The 13,409-nt window shown below is 52.3% G+C and overlaps 1 protein-coding gene across 1 annotated transcript in view; it reads left to right on the plus strand.

Moving 5' to 3' along the window:
- The window catches only part of TPRG1 (tumor protein p63 regulated 1), a 58,090-nt gene that overhangs the window by 17,627 nt on the left and 27,054 nt on the right, over positions 1 to 13,409 (plus strand). The gene's annotated exons all lie outside the window — the stretch shown is intronic.

Here is a 13,409-nt window from a genome sequence, read left to right on the forward strand (position 1 = left end):
TGAGGTTGTGCTTCGTACCAGCCGCCTCCTATCCCTGAAGACTGGTCATGATTTATTTGGGTGCTGTGGGGTGTAGCCCAATGAGTCCCTCATTGCCCCGCAAAAATCTGGCTCTTCGGCATCCTGTTTCCTGCCTCTGTTGTCTGTAATTAGAGTCTAGCACAGAAGGAGAGAGAAGTAGTGGGCCTGATTCCTAGAAGGACCCTCATTTTCTTGTTCTTCTAGGCATCAGTCGGTCTCCTACTTGTCCGTCCTTCAAGGTTGCTGCAGCAAGGTAATGTAGGCAGGGAGGGTGGCTGGGGGTAGTTGAGAAGGATCCTTTGACTCATCCCGAGATAGAAGGGTTAACCAGTGGTTCTCAAACCTTTTCAAGTCAAGTCATCCCTTGGCAAATGCCAGCTCTTTGCTTTCGCTTACCTTTTGACTATGGAAAAATACTAGAGCAGTTCTTCTGTTGCAAAAGATCTCAGAGACCACAGCAGGTCAGGATGGTTTTGAGCTTCTGGATTCCCATTTGAAATATCAGGGGTTATCTGGTGACTCATGTATAGATGTTTGCACACCTAATATTGCATGAGACCCCTGGCACCTTTCAAAGCATCTCATCGCCCCTATGGGTACTGCAGCACTCAGGTTGAGACTCGGTGTATTAGACATACCCCAACAGCACGGCACCAGGTAATAGGGCGGGGGGAGGTGTGACACGAATATCCCATGACAATAGCAGGGCTTGATGAATCTTATGGTCAGCGTTGCTTTTGGGTCCACAGGGTGGAGGCAGCTCAAATGATCTCTGGGAGATAAATGCTAGGCATATGGGGGACAAGGGTGGCTCTATCCTATCCCCATTCCCCATGGGTGGGGAGAGGATGTAAGCAAGCAGTAGGAGTCACAAACCTGGTTGCACTCATGGGGGGTGATCAGTGAGAAGATCCTATCTACAATGCAACGGGCATAGGGAGGAAGAAGCCCCCCGAGACTTCAGCCAAGAATGGTAGCGCAGGGGAGTCCTGCCTGGTAATCACCAGATGGTGGCATCCCTGGCTCACATACACCCACAGTGGCACCAGACACGATTGGGAGGGCTGTGTTCGGACTCATTTGAATCTGGCTCTGCTCTGGGGTTTCAAAGGCCAATGCTCTCAAGTTCATGTCCATGATGTGGACGAGCCTGGGCCATGCAGCCTGGCTCCACACTTCCCCATGTTTGTGCCTTGCTGAATCCACAGTTGTCCCACATCCAAGCTTCTCTCTCTCTCTATATATATATATATATATATTTTTTTTTTAAATGTGTTTTTTTTTATTTTTTTGCACCACTGAGCTGTCAGTGCAGCCCAAACCAGCTGCACAGAGCTTCTGCTGGGGGCTGCCATGCCACTGTCTGCCTGGCATGGAAAGATCAGCCTCCTGGTAAGAATGATCCTGCTGCCATCTCCGTTCAGACGGGCCCAGGTGAGCAGAGCTCAGGAGGGGCAAGCCTGTCTGTGCAGCTTTGCCATGGAGCAGTTGCTCCCAGCACCCTCCCTGAGCTGTGTGGGGTTTAAGAGCCGTATCCTCCCCTGCAATGATATCCCATTGCTAGAGATCCCATGGCTGCTTAAAGAAACCATCATAATACCACCTTCCTGAGAAGGTAATTGCTGTGCTTCTTATGAATGGCTGCATGCAAGCGACTGCTATCAGCAGCAAGTCCCAACACATCTTGCATACCAGGCCCTTGCCAGCTCGTGCTGTGTTTGTTTGAATTGCCTGTTGCCCTGCGCGTGATGTTTCTCCGGTGGATGTGTGTTTTGTTTGCTTTCGTGGAGGCCAGAGTTCACTTGTGCCGTGGGGTGCCTGGGTGCAGGGTCTGATCAGGCCAGGAGCCCCTTTGCCCGATCGAGAGCGTGAGACCAGATGCTCAGCTGCTGCAAAGCAGCGCTGCTCAGACCTCAAGGCAGCTGCGCTGATCTGCCTTGCCTGGGGGTCTCATTGCCACTAGTGCTTCCCTGGGGGTCTCAGCCCCACGGTGCCTGGGTTCTGCCCACGGTGATTCTTCTTCTGCACCTCGCATTTAATAGTCATTGCATCAAACAGGTACATGAAATGGCATCAGGGCAGTTCCACATCACTGCTGTGGCTTCCTCTTTTCCTCCTGGATCCCTTCCTAGCTGCTGGAGGGTGCTCTGGGCAATGCATGCCCGGTGGTGACAGTACTGTGCTGGAAAGCAGGAGATGCAGGTTCAAAACCAGGGCAAGGCTCAACTATGGGTGTCCATATTCTCCACGTGGCATGGTTTTTCTTTGACCTCAAATTTCAGTTGTGCGTGAGCCTGGGTGGTTCTGTTGCATCCCAGAGCCTGCACAGCCATGGGGCAGCCTACCCAGCATGACAAGGTGCACGTAGCTGTGTTGGTCTAAAGTGCCAAGGATGTCACCAGTGTGGGTACTTAAGTGGTGCTTCAGTGCGTAAAGACTGTATCTTGTGGGCTAGTGAGAGGACTTGCAAAGAGGGCAGGGAACGTGTCCCAGAAGTCCTTCATTGAATCATAGAAAATGAGGGTGGGAAGGGACCTCAGGAGGTCACATCTAGTCCAAATCCCTGCTCCAAGCAGGACCAGCTCCAACTACATCATCCCAGCCAAGGTTTTGTCTACCCGCATCTTAACATCCTCCAAGGATGAGTTAATGAGCTTTAACATGCAGATTCTTGCATTGTAAGTGCTTTTAGTATGGTTTAAATGTCACGTGTAGCTTCACCCTAAGTTCTCTCTCTGTTGAACTACATCTAACCAGGCCACACACGTGATGCTATGAGAGCCTCGGTGGGGCTGCAGAGTGCTTGTAGAGAGAATCCCAATCTAAACTGGTTCAAAATGCCTCGCGTTTAGTCGGGACCTGAGCCATCATTGTCCTGATCTGGCAGCCCTTTCAGGGGGTGTGTGAGAAGCCTTTACACAAGTCAAAATGTGCCTGACTCTCAGCTGGGTCCTGCAGGGCTTGTGTCTGACTGCACATGGCAATCTTGGTGCACAGCTCTGAAACCCTCTGCAAAACCTTTCTGCTTGTTGCTGCAGCAGCCGTAGCATCTCCTGTCTAGACAGTCTAATTGCAAGAAGCAGGAAGCATACAGCTGGCCATGTGGCGAACCCTAGATAACTCCTGGGAAACCACATACCGGTCCCATATACTCCCTTATGGCCCCCTGAAGTGGCTTTGGTCATTTGTCCACTGCTCTGCTATTCCAGATGAGATGCCAGAGTGGAGAAGGGATAGTGTCACCTGGGCACTAGTCCTTGAATGTGGCCCTCCAAGACCTAGCCCATAGAAATCCCAAGCAGATCTCTCTTGGAGTGTAATAGGGTCAGGATTTACTCCATGGACTAATATATTAATAGACCTGGATATTTCTCATGGGCTCAGAGACTTCCTAGGCATATTTATTTAAACTTCTCAAAACTATAACCAGCTTCCCATTTATCTAGCTCTTATTGTCTTGTCCAAACTCCCATTGTCTTCAGGCGATTTACTCCACATCTGTGCAGGGCATCCGACTCCGGCCCTTGTCTATTTTGCTGTGTCTTTTAAACAAGTGCTTTTAAAGCTACTGATTTAGTCAGAGCCTGTCAAGAAATCAATATGCTCAAAAGACTGGAACGTACCTTGGTCCCCCGCCCTTGCAACAAGCTACGGCCAAGAGCATTTCACTACAAGAGAAAGTTCAAAAATGAAAGGGTGAAGGAGTCTTTCTGCCTCTCTCCTTAATGCATTTTTCTCCCTGTTTTCTTAGCTGCAATTTACCCAAGGGCTGTCTCTGCAATTTAGCAGGTCACGCGGGGCTTGAGGACATTTCAGGTGTCAGGTCGGAGTGAGATTTACAGCAGAGGCGGGGGGTCAGGCTGCTCTCTGCAGAGGTTGGGAGGGTGAGCGAAATCTCCCCTCAAGGTTTGGATCCCAAATCAAAGGGACTTTGAATATTTATGGCATCAGGGTTGGGTTTTTGCCTTTCCTGTAGAAGCTTTCAACCGGCACTGGGTGGCACAGCAGAGCAGGCATGCTGCCGGTGGGTGAAGAAATAGCTTGCTGTGATGGCTCCAGCTGCATCTGGGGGGTCATTTACTGTAGCCCCTGATCTTTGTCAGGACCAGCGATCCCTCTGATGCAATCGGAGGGCAAAAGAAAGACATCATGAGCCAAGAGGACTTGACAGACGACTTTCCAGCAGCCAGTCAGAGCTGCCAGCGGAGCGTAATTTTGTTTGCTTATAGGGGAATAACCATCATCCATCTTGGGGCTGCCCTGGAGCTCTTAGATGCTGGAGACGGACATTTCTGATCCCTTGTCTGCATAGGAAAGCTCTGTCTCTTTGCAGCCGATGCGTCCCTTCCTTAGACACTCCTCTTTCAGCTTTATTACACTCTGCTTATCCCTGCTCGCAAATTAGGGTTCATTAAAGTGGATCAGGTCACTCAGAAACACAGGGGTCTGTGCCAGATGAGTACAGTCAGTGGAAGGGAGCACCTTAGGTCTCACGAGCACCACTTCCTTGGTGTAGACAAGGTGCACCAAGGAAGCTCGGGGTGAGCTGGGGTGCAAATCTTGCCCTGCTGAAATGGATCGGAGCACTCCCACTGGCTCCGGTGAAGCCAGGATTTCACCTGTGTTGGTCTAAAGCCATTTGGCCTATGCTGATTTGCTTCCAGGCCATGAAGAGTTTGTGTTTTCCCATGACGGCTGGAATCGTGGGAGCAATGATGCTCCCAAGATGAGACAGTCCCATGAACCAGGTTGGGCTTGGGACCCTGCCAAGTCCACCTGGGCCAGTTCGGTTTCCAGTGGAAACACGAGATGCTCCTTCTGGTGTTTCAGCTCTAAACCAGGTGGCATTTTTGGCTCATGGGGGGAGTTTTGCATGGAGTATTTTGTGGGGGTTGCTTGAGACTTAATATCCATGGGTTGCAAGATCAAAATAGGAAAAAGAGTATTTCCAAGGCCTTAAGCCATGCTTTGTTCCAGATGAGCCACTGCTTCGTCACATCACCTTGCATGGGCATACTGATACTACATTAACACATTGTTGTGCCCTTGATATAGCTTTAATATGGACCATGGCCCAGTCACCCAGTCACTTGGGTGCTAGTTATGCATTCCTGGACCCCACATAGCTGAGCAGGTGCTTCACGGTTTACACTGCCCAGCTGTTAAACATTAAGCAAGAACAGGCAGCTGGTGGGTAAATGAACTGTAAAAGAGAAGGATCGGTATGAGAGGGAGCTTCTTGGTGACGGCTAGACTTGCACTTCCTCAGCTGCTTTGAATGTCAGGATGGGAAGATGCAATCAGGACTTGTAGTAGAGATGATCTCTTTTATTAGACCAACAAGATTTTTGCAAAAAAAAAAATTCTTTAATTGCAAGCTTTTGGGCACAAACACCCTTCATCAGGCATCGGAGAAAAGATTGTCAAAGTTTTCCCGGGTAGAAATGAAAGTTCATATTTCAAAGGATTTCACAGAGGAGTCAATAGATGGAGTTCATGGATGGGAAGATGCAACTCAGAGGACCGTGACCGGCATTGGAGCAGTTGGTTGATTCTCTTGTGGCTGTGGTGAACTCAAGTAGTCTGTCACCTTTCACTGGCTGTGGGCTGTACATGCCTTTCTGAAATGCAAAGGATTTAGCTAACAGAGAATCACTGAGAGTTGCCTTTTGCCTTGGCAAAAGAGCAGGGAGACTTTGAAAAAGGGAATTTGGAGGCAAATCATTGATGGGGGAAGTTGGGTGACCAATGGGTGATGCTTTTTTTTTACTGCCTCCTTATATTCCAGGTGTAGGAAGGGGAGGTGCAAGCTAAGAAAAGGGAAGAGAACATGTAAAACTTGAGGTTGTTCTGGGCACGTGGAGACAATACAACAGCATGCTGGTGAGCTACCTAGCACTTCTCAGTGCTGGTTTCCAAAGTGCCCTGCAAAGGTGGCGGGGGGAACTAGGTAAGGGGAGACTTACCCTGCCTTTGGGGCAACTGAGGCATATGCAGTCCGGACAAAACCGACCATCTCCAGAGCACGGAGCGACTCCTAGCTGTAGGTTGAGCTCTTGCAGTAGAAGACAGGGGAATTTGCAAACTTAGGGGTGGATGGTGGGCATTGCCTGCAGCTTCCCTGAATGCTTGGGCACTGATTAGTGCCAGTAGCCAAAGCCTGGATTACTTGGCAATGGGTAGACCGGCTTGTGGCATTTCCCATGTCTTAACAGGGAATGTAATAAGTTGTTATTTTCGTCAGGGGCTCAAGCTCCCCAGAAGGCGTTGCTCTGGTAGGGCCCCAGCTAGATAGCAAATCATTTGCAGTAGGAGCCTCTTGCCCCCAGCGCTGGCTGAGAGCCCTGGCTCACTTCCCTGTGAGGCCAAGGTTTGTGCAGGGAGGCAGGCATCAGCCGACCCGTAGCCGACTACCCCTTCCTGCAGGCTTCACTTTGCAAAGACGGCATCCACATGGGAAGGTGGGCAAACAAACCCCCACGTCCCCCAGCCCCACAGAGGCAGTCCAGCCCCTTCATGGAGCCCCCATCCCAGCTGGACTCCCCATTCCCAGGGCAGGCCGAATCCATGCAGAGGCCAAATCATGCATAGCTATGGCCTCTTGCCCCCTCCATTACTTGCGGTCCTTCTTTGTGGCAGACCCCACCCAGACCCCAACAACAGGAAGGAAAAGTCACAAGAGACATTTCAGCTGGGTGTGTGAACCCCATCCTGATTGGGGTGGGGTGGGCGTTGCCATTGGGATACAGCACCTCATCAGCATTAATGACTGCCTCCTCGCAGGGTAGGGAAGGGCAATTGTCCCTATTTTACTGATGGGACATCGAGGCCTAGAGAAGAGGCAGCGAGTTGCCTGTCATCACTTTGGGCATCTGTCCAGCTCAGCCAAGCAGCTGTGCCTCAGGCCAGATGAGCTATTTTGGCTGCAATCAGGGCATCTTTGGGATAAGGGTGGCTCAGAAAGGGCTGGAGCAAGCCCCCCTGGCCCAGCGTGCCAACACTTCAGTTGGCTAGAGTAGGCACATTTAGGTTGGATATTAGGAAAAACTTTCTCACGAAGAGGGTGGTAAAATGCTGGAACAGGCTCCCCAGAGAGGTGGTACAATCTCCATCCTTGGAGGTTTTGAAGACCCAGCTCAACAAAGCCTTGGCTGGGATGGTGGAGTTGGGGCTGGTCCTGCTTTGAGCAGGGGGTTGGACTAGCCAAGGTCCCTTCCGACTCTCATTTATCATACCACATCTTTTCCACAGTGCTCCTCTCTGCTCTTGGGGCAGAAACACCCCATTTTGCGGCCTTGAGAGCTGCTGTTGCACTACCCGAATCCTTGGCCGGCTTGCCAAACCCAGCATGGGAGCTTTGGGGGGTGACTCCATTGTCTTCTTGGCAGGATCTCCCCAAGAAAGACCCTGCAGGGACCCTGCAGGTCAGGCCGTGCTCCAAGCGGGATCGTGTTCCACTGCATACCACTGCAGACATGGCAGGCGAGGAATCCTTCGTTGTTCCCGGTGACCTTGCCTCGAGGAGGTGACGTGCCAAGCATGCCCCGTGTTTGATCAGGGTGGGGTGCCACATGCGGCTCCATGCCCAGTCCAGCGTGCTGACAGTGATGAATGCACGGCAGGAGGGTCCGGGCATTTACTGGTGCTCCGAGTAGGGGTAGGGGTAGGGTCCCACATGCCACAACGCTGTTATTTTGGGTGAAGGGTTGAGACTTCAATCCAAAGCCTCCGACAGCTTCCTCCATTTTCCTCCCCCATTTGCTATGGCCGAGGGTTTCCCCAAACTGTGAATCTCCGTAGTATCTCAGCTGAGATACCTAAATGCTTCCTGGGAGTGGAAAGTACCCAAAATAGAGCCCACTGCAGAAGCTCCTATCCATCATCGAGCCCCTGAACTGTGTTCTCAACAAAGGAAAAGACGTCTGGGAGACACTATAGAGCTCCTTGCCTTATTGCTATTTCACAGCATCCTTCCCATCCAGTCCAGTGCCTCTTAACCTTTTTGGACTGAAGGACCTCCTCATTAGACTCGAGGCAACCCTCGGAAAATGCCATCTGTGAGCTTTCCCTTGCCTTTTTACTATGGAAAGATAATAGAGTGATTCTTTTCATCCAGGTAACTTAGCAAGACGTCAGCAAACCCCGGGTCAGAAATGGTGTGATGCTCTGGATTCCTATTTGAAATGTCTGAGTTAAGCTTGTGAATTGTGTGTGGGCATTCGCACACCTGTGTGGGCATTCCCTACCTTGCGAGGAGGCATTCGTTAATGCTGATGAGATGCTCTATCCCAGTGGCAACAGCTCCCCCCATCAGGATGGGGTTCACACACCCAGCTGAAATTGGGTGCTATCTCTGGCAGCCTTAAAAGGATCTTGCAGGCACCCCGGTTGAGAATCACCCGTCTAGTCAGACTCAGACCATTGCGTACAGGCAGAGAAAAGGGCCCCAAATTGGCTTTGTAACGCCAAGGTAAATGCTTTGCAAACCTAAGGGTGGATGAGAGCAGGCAGCTCTGTCTGCCAATTGCTTTCTCATTAGGACAGTCCACCAGATCCTGATCATGTGTCTGCAGAGCAGAGGGGGAAGATCCAGGCTTTAATGGGAAAGCAGCACTTAGGTAGTCCTTCTGGTCCATGGGTGTCCTGGGGTCCCAGAAAGCCTAGCCGGCCTGTACATTTCTAGTTAATAGATGGGCTAAACCCAGACACAGGGAGCTGAAGTGACTTGCAATGAGACCTGAAATCTTGTGACCCATAGCCTGTCTTAGTCGCAAGAGCATCCTTTCCTGTTGAGGGGCAGATTCTGCATGGGATATCCTGGGGGTGAGGAGAGGTGCGAGAAAGAGGAGAAGCAGGGCCAAGGGGCAGGCCAAATGGCAGTCCCTGAGAACAGGAGCTGCTTGCATCGAGTGCAAGGGGAGGGGAGGTCCGTACCAGATCTGAACGACGGCCTCTTGCCCCTGATTTGCAATGATGACAAATAGGGTGCAGAAGAAAATCCAAGCCCGCGGCTTGTTGCTTGTCCAGCCCACGCTGCATGAGAACGATCTCTGCATTGCAGCAGGGGGTGGTGCTGAAGAAGGATTTAAAAGGGTATAAACTTTGCACATTTTTATGGGAACTTTTTCCCATGCATGGCAGCAAGCACTGAGGCACATGTGGATAAATGGGGACTGTGGGGACTTTTGCCTTCCTTGGTAGCAGGTGCCATGACTGTCTTCCTAGGATCTCTCAGATGTATTTTAACAGTCCTCATAGCAGTAGGACGTTGGCTGCTCTTGTCTGCCTGCTTTACCCGTGACATGATAGGGGCTTATGTCTTGCGGTTGTGTGTCAGGGTGGATTTGTGTAGCTGTAGTAATAGCTTAGACAAGGATTTGTCTGGGGTGGTTTGGATAGGGATGATCCTGCTTGTAGCAGGGGATTGGACTAGTTGTGACCTCCAGAGGTCCCTTCCAGCCCACTTTCTATAAAATTCACCGAGGCCTGAAACTTGCGTTTCACCCCACCCACCGATGCGACTGTTTCTGGGGTGAAATGCAGCAGAGGCCTTCTGGGACACCTTGGAGCAGGAGATGAAGAAGAGCACATCTTGTTCTAAGTGTCAGGGGTATATGCAAGTAGACCGACGGGGTCTCTTGGTTTCATCTTGGTCACCGCAGTATGAGCAGGTAGATGGGAAAGTATCTAAGAGCAGGCTTGAAAAATGTCGAAGGTGCCCAGAGTTGGAGGAGTAAACCAGCTAGAGGATGGAGATCCTTGTCAGTGTGTTCACAGCACAACCCTCCTCCTTTTCTCCACCCCAGCATCATAGAAAATTAGGGTTGGATGGGACCACATCCAGGGACCTTGGGAAGTATGCCTATCTGATTTCTGGGGACAGGCGTGCACAGCTGGCTCTTCTTTTCCATGCTAAAAACCACAGCCCACTTGGGGAAAGGCTCCTTTGCTCCCTGCTGACAGCAGTAGAGGAAACAACAGCTCTGATGAGAGCTAATTTTTGCAGTCTTTGGAGAGTGAAAGTCTTGCCCAAATCATCCTGCCAAGCTTCAGCCAAATTGCTAACTCCGTGTGTGTGTGTATGCAAGCACACACGTGTTTTATTGCTGCCACCCAGCGTGTCTGGGCCGGTCTGCAGGGACTGAGGCTGTATTTGTGAAATTTTTGTGGCCATTTTCTATTATTCTCCTGAAAAGCAGGATCCCATCCCTACAATGAAATGGAAACGGAAACATGGCCACGCCTGCACGGAGCTGAATGTTTCAGGTGTTAATTTAATTAAGCATTTTACCAAGGCTCCACTTCCCTCACCAAATGTACTGCAAACGATGGGGCAGCTGGAACAGTTTTTCCCTGGCAATAGGGTGATCGGTAAGGGCACAGGGAAACTTTGGGGTCTGCAGTTAAAATCTAGGCCAGGTTCATATAGTCAGAGAAAATTCAGGTTGGAAGGGACCTCCAGAGATCACATCCAGTCCAACCCCCTGCTCCAAGCAGGACCAGCCCCAGCCCCAGCTACGTCATCCCAGCCAAGGCTTGGTCTACCTGGGTCTTCAAAACCTCCAAGGATGGAGACTTCACCACCTCTCTGGGTGACCTGCTCCAGTGCTTCTCCACCCTCCTAGGGAGAAAGTTTTTCCTAATATCCAACCTCAACTTCCCTTGCTGCAGCTTGAGCCCATTGCTCCTTGTCCTGTCGTCTGCCCCCACCGAGAGCAGCCCAGCTCCATCCTCTTCGCAGCCCCCCGGCGGGGAGGTGACGGTTGCTATCAAATCAACCCTCGGTCTTCTCCTTGTCACAGGAGCACCCAGGTGTCCTGTGCCATGTAAGTAGAAGTAACAGAGCTGTCAATCAACAGGGCAGTGCAGCTGTGGGTTGCTATGGCAACCAGCCAGTCAGGTGACCGGAAGGGGGCAGGGCCAGGCCCTTTATAGCAGCCCAGGCCAGAGCCTGACCAGCAGCTCCCCTCTGGTAGCCACGGGAGCAGGAGCCCTGCGGCAGAGCTGAGCAGCCGGAGTCGGGGGTCGCGGCCTCACCACGCTGACCGGCTGCGATGATGCCGGGGAGGAGAACACCCTAAAGGGAGGTAGGGGTAGGGTAGCGAGCCCTAGAGGGGCTTGGGGTTTACTTTGTGAGCGGGGAGGCTCTGAGTTGTTCGTGTTGTAGCCAGGTGGCTCGGGTTTCGGTTATAGTTACCCCGGAGGCGCGGGTGAGAGGAGGCCTCACGGGGGCTCCCCAGCAGCTTGGGGGTTCCCGGTGCCCAGTAGAGGCACAGTGCGCAGTGCCACTGTAGGCACAGCACGAGGAGTGCCAGAAGGGCGCTCGGGGAGTGGGGCTGTAGCCCCAGCTGCGCCAGGAGGGCGGCGTAGGCCCCAGAAGGGGGCGGCGGGCGCCAGGGGGCGGCGTAGGCCCGGGGTGCCAGAGAGGGGCACCAGGGCGGCATAGGCCCCGGGGCGGCAGAGAGAGCGCCGGAGGGCGAGGGACCAAACCACGTCCAGAGAACAGCTGCGAGGCCTGGGGCGTGCTAAAGGGGAGGTAGGAGGCATGCATAGCCCTGAAGGCAGGGGTGCGCAGAGGCACCCCATATGGAGTAGGGGTAGGAACACACGTACCGTTCACCCCGGGATAAAGGGAGCCTCCCATATAAACTTAATTATCATCAAAGTCGTGGCGGACGAGAATCGGAGGGTGCTGAAGTACCTGAAGTGACGGTAGGGGGGCTAGGGAGTACACGGCCACTCCTAGGCCCCACTCCCTCACACTCTTCTCCAGACTCAGTCAGCCCATTTCCTTCAGTCTCTCCTCACCAGTCCTGTCCTCCAGCCCCCAACCATTTTCGTCGTTTCCTTCTGGTGTCCCATAGTCACTTGTGGGAAATGTCGGTCCAGTGACATGCCAGTCCAGTCCTTAGTAGGCAACATGGGCAGGTGCGTCGGGTATTCAGCAGTGAGGAGACTGTGGTTTTATTTCCAGCTGGTGCATGGCTTTGAGCAAGCCAGTTCCCTACCCAGGCCCTTTTCTTCTCCTCTCAGCCTTGGCCTTTCTCGCTTGAGGCCGTGCGGGTGGTCAGGAGAAGAGCCAAGGAGCCCAGTTCAGCACCATCTCCCCTAGACCAAACTGCGACCTCTGCATGTCTTTTCTCAGCTAAAAGGTTGGCAGATGGACAGCCCCTGAGGAAAGGAGCCTTGTGCTTAGACCCCAAGAGGGGTATAGTGCAGCCCTCCATCTTTCCAACCTGCCCTTGAAAAGGAACAAGTGTGTTTTCTGCAGGCAATTCACTTTGTGGACGGGGCATAGGGAAATGCGGTCTTCTGGATTATCAACTCAAGTCAAATACCAGCCACAGCAGACAAAGCCTTTGGGATGTGCCGGCTTCATACAAGGCAGGGAGGTGGCTGGTTGTCTTTGACTTATCAGGCTGTATAACCAGGTACCTATTTTATAGCCAGGATGACCGAGGCAGGCTGTTGCATTCTTGCTTCTGGAACTGGAGCAAGGCAGCTTCCTTGCTCTGCCAGCAAAGCTTCATGATACCAATTTGCCTCTCGTGCAATGGGCTGAGGGAACATCCTCCTGGAGCCAGGAGACTGGAGCCAGTATCTGCTTCAGCCTGCAGTGCCCTTTCCAGCCCATTCCTTGCCCGTTCCACCTATACGCCCCCTGGGTGCCTGTCCCACCCCGTGACATATCGGATGTTTCAGAAACACTCCTGCCATTGCACTTGCAAGCCCCTGGGCCCCGCACCCCTTCCCGTGGAGCAGCGCAAACAGAAGTGCTGGGTGGGAACGCAGCAGGAAGGAAGGGAGGAAGCATCAATGCAGCTGAAAGGGCGAAACCGCGGCCTTCCCGGAGCCCAAATGGTGGCGGCATCAGAAATAAAAGTGCAGCAGGTCTCTGAAGAGCTTCCTGTCAGGTCTTGGTAAACTCATAAGCTGGCACCGCAGGGCAGTTTAATTTCCTGAAATGTCAAGTGGCTCGTATCGGATGCCTGCTCTAGTGGTGTTTTCTGATGAACGCATTGTGCTCCGTTTCCTGCCACGAATTCCTATCAGCTCTTGATGATCACTTAATAAGAAAGATCTGCCAGGCCGCGGCAAGTTCCCTGCCAGCAGGGGAAGATAACGTCTCTGAACTCCCTCCTGTGTCGCTGGTGGCGGTGGCTTTTTTGCAGCCCACGAGAGTGGGAGATAACATTGATTTAAGGCTGTTGCAGCTGCGATGCCGTGCCCTCCACAGGGCCTCTATCCCCACAGTCTCCAGAAGCAGTGAAGGGTCCAAGCACACCCATGCACTGAATCCTTAGAGGATGTCTTAGAAAGGGAGTGGTGGGGATATTTCAGGACTGCCAACTCTCCGCTTGATTGCAAGCCTTTGGTCCGAAGACCCT

Source organism: Crocodylus siamensis, chromosome 6 (genome assembly GCF_052110815.1).
Source record: "Crocodylus siamensis isolate JL-2025a chromosome 6, ASM5211081v1, whole genome shotgun sequence".
Taxonomy (NCBI): Eukaryota; Metazoa; Chordata; order Crocodylia; family Crocodylidae; genus Crocodylus; species Crocodylus siamensis.